At 35.3% G+C, this 6,828-nt stretch overlaps 1 long non-coding RNA gene across 1 annotated transcript; it reads left to right on the top strand.

Moving 5' to 3' along the window:
* LOC110271181 lies at nt 923–1,091 on the top strand. The gene is made up of 2 exons (XR_002361593.1): nt 923–963; nt 1,002–1,091. It is a non-coding gene; the product is annotated as an uncharacterized LOC110271181 (long non-coding RNA).

Raw genomic sequence — 6,828 nt, forward strand, 5'->3', positions numbered from 1 at the left:
TACGAGCCCACAAACTCAATTTATTGAGCTATTGCTGAGTTGAATTTGAGTTAACTCCTAAATTAGTTTGACTCACTTCGAACCTTGCTGTTGTTGGTCATGAAGTAAGCCATGGGTTTTAGTTTTCTTTTGGTAGACTAAGATTAAGGATATTTAAGTTCAAGTTATGGTTATTTATTAAATTATGGCTTAATTATTACGTTAACTTCTATAATTTTATTAAATTTTTAATTAAATTTTTAATTTTTTTAATTGAGTTTTACATTACTTTTAATTTTATAATTAGATTTTTTCTTTTCAAAAACATTAAAATTAACTGAATATTTAAAAAAAACATGTGGATAAAGATTTAGTTAAGATCTTAATTGTGGATACTTTTATTTTACAGAAAAATATTTATTTAACTCTAATATTTTTTACACTAAAAAAATTTAATTACAAAATTAAAAATAATACAAAAATCTAATTAAAAAAAATATAAAAACCAATAGAATAATTAAACCTTAAATTATTCCATCTATAAATTTTTTAAATATTATTAGTCATTTTCATTCTTTACTTAAAAGTAAAATGTCATGATGCTTTGTATACAAGATTCAGTTATCTAACCGTTATCCTCTTATTTTGTTACCAATATTGTTAGTTGCAATTTGCGAATCTTGAAATAGATGTATTTGCATCTTTTAGCGTTTATATAAAATAAAATACAAATAATTACTAATATTAGTTCGGATGTATTTAACACAAACAATTCAAATTGTCGAAATCAGAAACATGAAGCACACTATTTAAAATTTACAGAGCATATTAATTTTAAGAAATACATAATTGGCACACTTTATCAAGCATGAAAAAACTAAGTTCTCAAAGAAAAATTTAAATTAAAAACAAAAACACAGCATAACAGTCAATAGAGCACAATAACAAAGAAGACACAAAATAGTACAGTATATCACAATAGCAGTAAACAGAACTAATCAATAATCAATTAATCATTACAGTATATCACAATAGCAGTAAACAGAACTAATCAATAATCAATTAATCATTCAATAATCCATATAATTGCTGAACAAAAAATAAAACAAAAAGAAGAACAAGCACTAGCAGTGAGTAGAGAAGCCATTGCCTTCTTCGATCTGAGCAATCTGGGCAAAGTATGAGAGAAAGTGGTTAAGCACGATGGACGATGGTGACTGGGCAACAAGCACGACGATGGACGGCAGTAGAAGCACAGATGAGCAGAGGTAGACCAGACGACGAACGCTAAGCTCAACGAAGAAGTTACGATTGGAGTGAATAAGGGTTGGAGAGCTCAAGAACGACGACAGCGCGACGGACGGCGACACTGTCTCCCTCCTTGCCGCAGCGGTGGAGGCTACTGTAAGCTAGGGTTTCTTTTTGGGAGAAGAGAGCTTCGTTTGAGAGAGTGAAAGTTGAGAGGAGTTGGAGTAAACAGGAGTTGGAGAGCTCAAGAACGACAACGACAGTGTCTCCCTCCTTGCGGCGGCGGTGGAGGCTACTGCTAATCTGCTAGGATTTTTTGTTTTAGGAGAAGAGAGCTGCTTGAGAGAGTGAGAGTTGAAAGGAGGCACTGAACGTCTGAAGGCTTCCCATTTTTTCTTTTATCCAAAACGCGAAACGACACTGTTTTAAGAAAACCGGCCGGCTCGCGGTTCGGTTTATAGGTTAAACCAAACCGTAAAATATTCGATTCGCAATTAAACCGATCAGACCGGTCAGTCCGGTCCGATTTTCAGAACATTGGTTGAACCTCTACTTCAAACATGCCACGATTATTTCTCATCTACATTCATATGCACTCACAGATATTTTAGAAAAATAATATTTATTATGAATAATGTTAATAAAATTCGTAACCTGAAAAATATTATTCAATACCGTAACTTAATTGGTGCTAATAATGTTTTTTATTGCAAAAATACTATTTACATATTAAAATTAATTACTAAATTAATTATTATGTATTTGTATATAAATATATATATTATTTTTAAGACTTGTTTTAATCACCACATTGGACATCCTCTTATCTTTCGGCGAGCACTGTTTATGGAAATCAATCACCTTTGATCTCTATATCTGTTCGGATTTAGTTTAGCACCACACACAATTCTTAGGCATAACCATCGAGATACCGTGATGACGCCTCAATATGAAGACACTTAAGCCGTAATTAAATGGTTTGATGCCATTGAGTAATCGTGAAATCATATGACAAGCCTACTTATTTTCTGCCTATCAGAGAGGACTATCCATCGAGAGAGTTTGAGTTGACAGGAACACATCTTAGGAAATAGTAAGATTACACTGTACGTTAATCACTTCAGTATCAAGGTAACCCCGGAGGGATAGGGAGCCGAAACAACAAAAAGACTAGGTGAAATTCGGAGTGAGGTTCTAATGGTATAGAGAAAAATAGAGTTGTGCGGATAAGAGAATAGAATACCTAAATCATTTGAAGAAGACAGTTACACGTACTCACCAGTTACTTAAACGGATTGGGATCAGTGAGCAATTAAGATTAAGGGATTACAACCGAGATGTATTGGACCAATTGTAGTAATAAGATGAATTAGAGACAGGGATGGAAGGACACACCTAAGAACTTGAACTCGAAAGGAGAAACGACTACTGCACCTATTTTCAGATTGGTGAACTTGAATTTTGAGGGCAAAATTCCTATTAGGTGGGTAGGATGTAAACCCCGTGATATTAGCAAATAATTAATCAATAAATTAAACTTTTATAAAGAAATTTAAAAATATAAATTTTATAGAAAAATAGAATAGAGCTAATTAAAATAAGAATTTTGACACAAATTTTAAAGAATTTGGCCCAAGATTGAGCTAAATAGGCCAAGCCGGGCGAATCGAGCCCAAAATAGGCCCAAGGCCCAATCCATTCAGCCAGACACACTTAATAAAACACCCTCTTCCTCCCTTATTCAGCATGAAACGCTGAAGCATGTTCATGGAGAGAAGAGCTTGAGCATAACCCTAACCCTCCATTAAATTCCACGTAATTTTTCGCTCTGGGCTCCAAAAACTTGGTGCGAAATTTATAACTACAAACTAACCGGCAAGTGCACTGAGTCGTACCAAGTAGTACCTTAAGTGAATGAGGGTCGATCCCACGAGGATTGATGGACTAAGCAACAATGGTTAAGTGATTTACTTAGTTAGACAAACAGAAAAGAGTGTTGAGAGTTCAAATGCATCAAACAGTAATTCAGAGAATCAGAAAGCAGACAGTAAATTGATGTGAATAATATATGGAGAAAACAGTTAAGGCTTCAGAGATATCTATCTTCCAGATTGACTTTTCTTACGAACTATTTTAATCATGCAATATTCAATTCATGGCAAACTATATATGATTAAACCCTAATTCCTTAGAACTTTTTAGTCTCCTCTAACCTTCATCAACCACCAATTCCTTGGTCACTTGATTCCAATTAGAGGGTGAAGTTCAATTCTAGTTTATATGCTACAGAAACCCTAATTACCCAAATATAAGAGGATTATATGTCACGTATCCCGTTAAGTCCAGATAATCAGAAATTTAGGAGAAATCGTTTTTAAGCTATTGTTCAAGTAAAGAGCTTTTTCAAGTTATACAAGAACTCAATTAGAACAAGGATCATACTTCCGTTCCACCCAGATTCATAAGATAAAGGACGAAAATAATTCTTGAAATAAAAATCAGTATATGCATTAAAATAGAAAAATAATAATATCAATTCATACAATAGACAAAGCTCCTAACCTTAATAGTGGAGGTTTAGTTGATCATGGTTCAAAGAGAAAACAAGGATTCTGTAAAACTGTAAAGTGTGGAATGAGGTAAAAGAGAGGAAGATTAGATGTGATGAGCCCAAAGGGCTGATTCTTTTTTTTTTTATATCTAATCCTAATTAATGTAAAATATATTTTCTAAAAATAAATAATATCTTTTCCTATTTTTAAATAAAATGAAGTTTAATCAAAATTAATAAAAGATTGCGTGTTGGCTTCTTGGATAGAAGTGGGGACCACCCCAAATTGTTGAACCTGGCGCCAAACTTGGGCTGGGCCAAGTTTGGCACCACTCCTTTCGCTTGCAATTCTCAATTGTTTCTTCATCTTGGCGCCAAACTTGGATTTCCCAAGTTTGGCGCCACCAAGGCAGTACGCATGGGAAGCTTTGTGATGATCATGGCGCCAAACTTGCGATTTCCCAAGTTTGGCACCACCAAGGCAGTAATTCTATAAGAAAGGTGTAGATTATTATATATCGTTGAAAAGTTCTGAAAGTTAGATTTTCAATGCCGCTGAAAGCACGTCAATTAGACCTCTGTAGCTCATGTTATATCCGTTAGAGTGCAAGGAGGTCAGGGTTGAAAGCATCATCCACTTTCTGCCTCTTCTTCTATAAACTCTGTCAAGTCCATCCGAACTCTATCTGAAATAAACAGAATTACACACGACTCAAAGTAGCATCCATAGTGGCTAAAAGATATTTAAATCTTGATTAAACTCAACAATTTGAATGCAAATTCACTAGGAAAAGATAGAAAAGATGCTCACGCATCAATCGTCGCACCGTTTGCGGCCACACGTCCAGCGCGTCAAGCTCTACAAAGCCCGGTAACCAATTTTGGTAAGAAATCTCATCTCTTGTTTCAGCATCTTAATTCCCTTGGTCTTTGAAATTTTGAGGGTTTAGTTGTTAAAGCTTGATGTCTTGATGTTTAGCCTCAAATTAGCTTGAGGAATTTGTGGGTCCTTGTTTAATCAAGACACATATAAGGTGAGAACTCTCAAAACCTTGCAAATTCTTAGCTTATGTGAGCTTGGGTATTGAATTTGGTATATAAGTGTGGTAATGTGAATTAGGTGTGTAAGTATGTAAATTGAAGACTTAGTGGAGTTTGGGTGTCATTACTTTGGATTCTTGGGGCTGAAATTTGGACATTTCGGTGGTACTCTTAGGATATATGAGGAAACCGGCCAAGGTATGGTTTAGGTTTCTCGTATTTAATATATAATGTTTTGTGAAAACTTAGGTTAGGTGACCATAGGTTAAAAATGAATGTATGAGGGTGTAAATTTCTTTGTGCCTTGTTGATGACTATGAACCAAGTCGAGTATGGATTTGTTGTTTAACGTTGAGAATGAAAATTTGAACGTTAAATGATGATTTAATGATGGTTGATAAATTGAGAATAATGAATGTGTATAGATGATGGATTGTTGATGGTCTTTTTGATATAATTGTGAAGTTTTGCATGAGAATTATTTAGAATTGAGGTATGATGGATGATGAAAGGGTGTAGAGTTGTGTTGTTGTGATATTGCATGTGTTGTAACTAATTTTGAGTGTAGAAGGATTGATATTGAATGATGATTTGATGATGATATATGTATGTATGTATGTATGTTGAATAGGTGAAATGAGAATCTTGTTGAATTGAGAAATGGTAGGATGTGAAGTTGTTGTGGTAATGATAAGGATATTTTGTGTTGATGGCTATCGGTATGGTAAGTGAATTGAGGTTGAGTTTTAAAGAAAATAGAGGTTTTGAGGTTTTGGGTAAAGTTGGTTTTTGGCCGTACTTTGGCGAGTTATAACTTGCCTTCTGGACCCTCAAATGACTTCAAACTTGTTTTATATGAAAATTGGGTCCGTGAAGTTCACGCTGTTCGAAGAACGAAAGGAAAATGATTTAAGACAGAAACATTATGCGCGTCAGAAGTTTGGGATTGAAATTGGAAATTCTGCAGCTTTTTCAAACTTAGCAAAATTTTTGGAAAAACATACGCTCACGCGTACACGTGAGCCACGCGTACGCGTGACCTGGTATTTGCATATGCGTCCAACTGTTCGTGACGCGACCAACCCTTTCGGGTTGGGATTCACGCGTACGCGAGCAGGGAGCTTGCGTACGCGAGTAAAGATTTTTCATGCCCACGCGTACACGTGACCTGGGATTTGCGTACACGTCCAGCCGCTCGCGACGCGACCAACCATTTCGAGTTGGGATTTACGCGTACGTGAGCAGGAAGTTTACACACACGAGCAAGGCTTTTCACACACCCATGCGTACGCCTGGCCCCTATTTCAGTAAAACTTGATTTTGTGTTTTTAAGCCTAATTTTAAACTTCTAAACCTCTATTTTTATTCCTTTAGCCCTAAATCATAGTAGTAAGCCTAGTAATAGGATGAAGCTAGGAAAAAGGAGGTAACTTAGAGAAGAAGAAAGATTCTTAAAAGGTAATATGTGGTTGGAGAAGATGGTACTTGACTTGATAGGGATGATGAAAGTGGTGTATGAGGCAATTAAGAGAGTAATATAAAATTGAGAATGATGTATTAGAAAATTGATGATGTTAATTAATAGAGAATGATGAGATGAGCTATGAATTACTATTGAGAACGTAAATGATATTTCTAAGATATGGATGAATTATTATTGAGCTTGGGGTGTTGTCTCCCCCATGTCAGCCTGGGATTCATCCCATGGATAATATTGAGCTTAGGGTGTTGTCTCTCCATGTCAGCCTGGGATCCTGCCCATGGTTATCATTGAGCTTGGTTTATTGTCTCCCCGCACATCAACTTGGAATTCATTCCATGGTTAAGTTCCACGGTTAATTACCAGAACATGTCGTACTGGCTACGTAACCGACAGTTGATATCAACAGCCATAGGACATGCATATATCATATGCATATTGTTTGATTTGATTGTTGATGCCTTAATTGGGATTGCCTAATTGATTATATTATACTAACTGTTATATTTGCTATTTGTAATACTTGTTT

This window comes from Arachis ipaensis, chromosome B04, assembly GCF_000816755.2.
Source record: "Arachis ipaensis cultivar K30076 chromosome B04, Araip1.1, whole genome shotgun sequence".
NCBI lineage: Eukaryota > Viridiplantae > Streptophyta > Magnoliopsida > Fabales > Fabaceae > Arachis > Arachis ipaensis.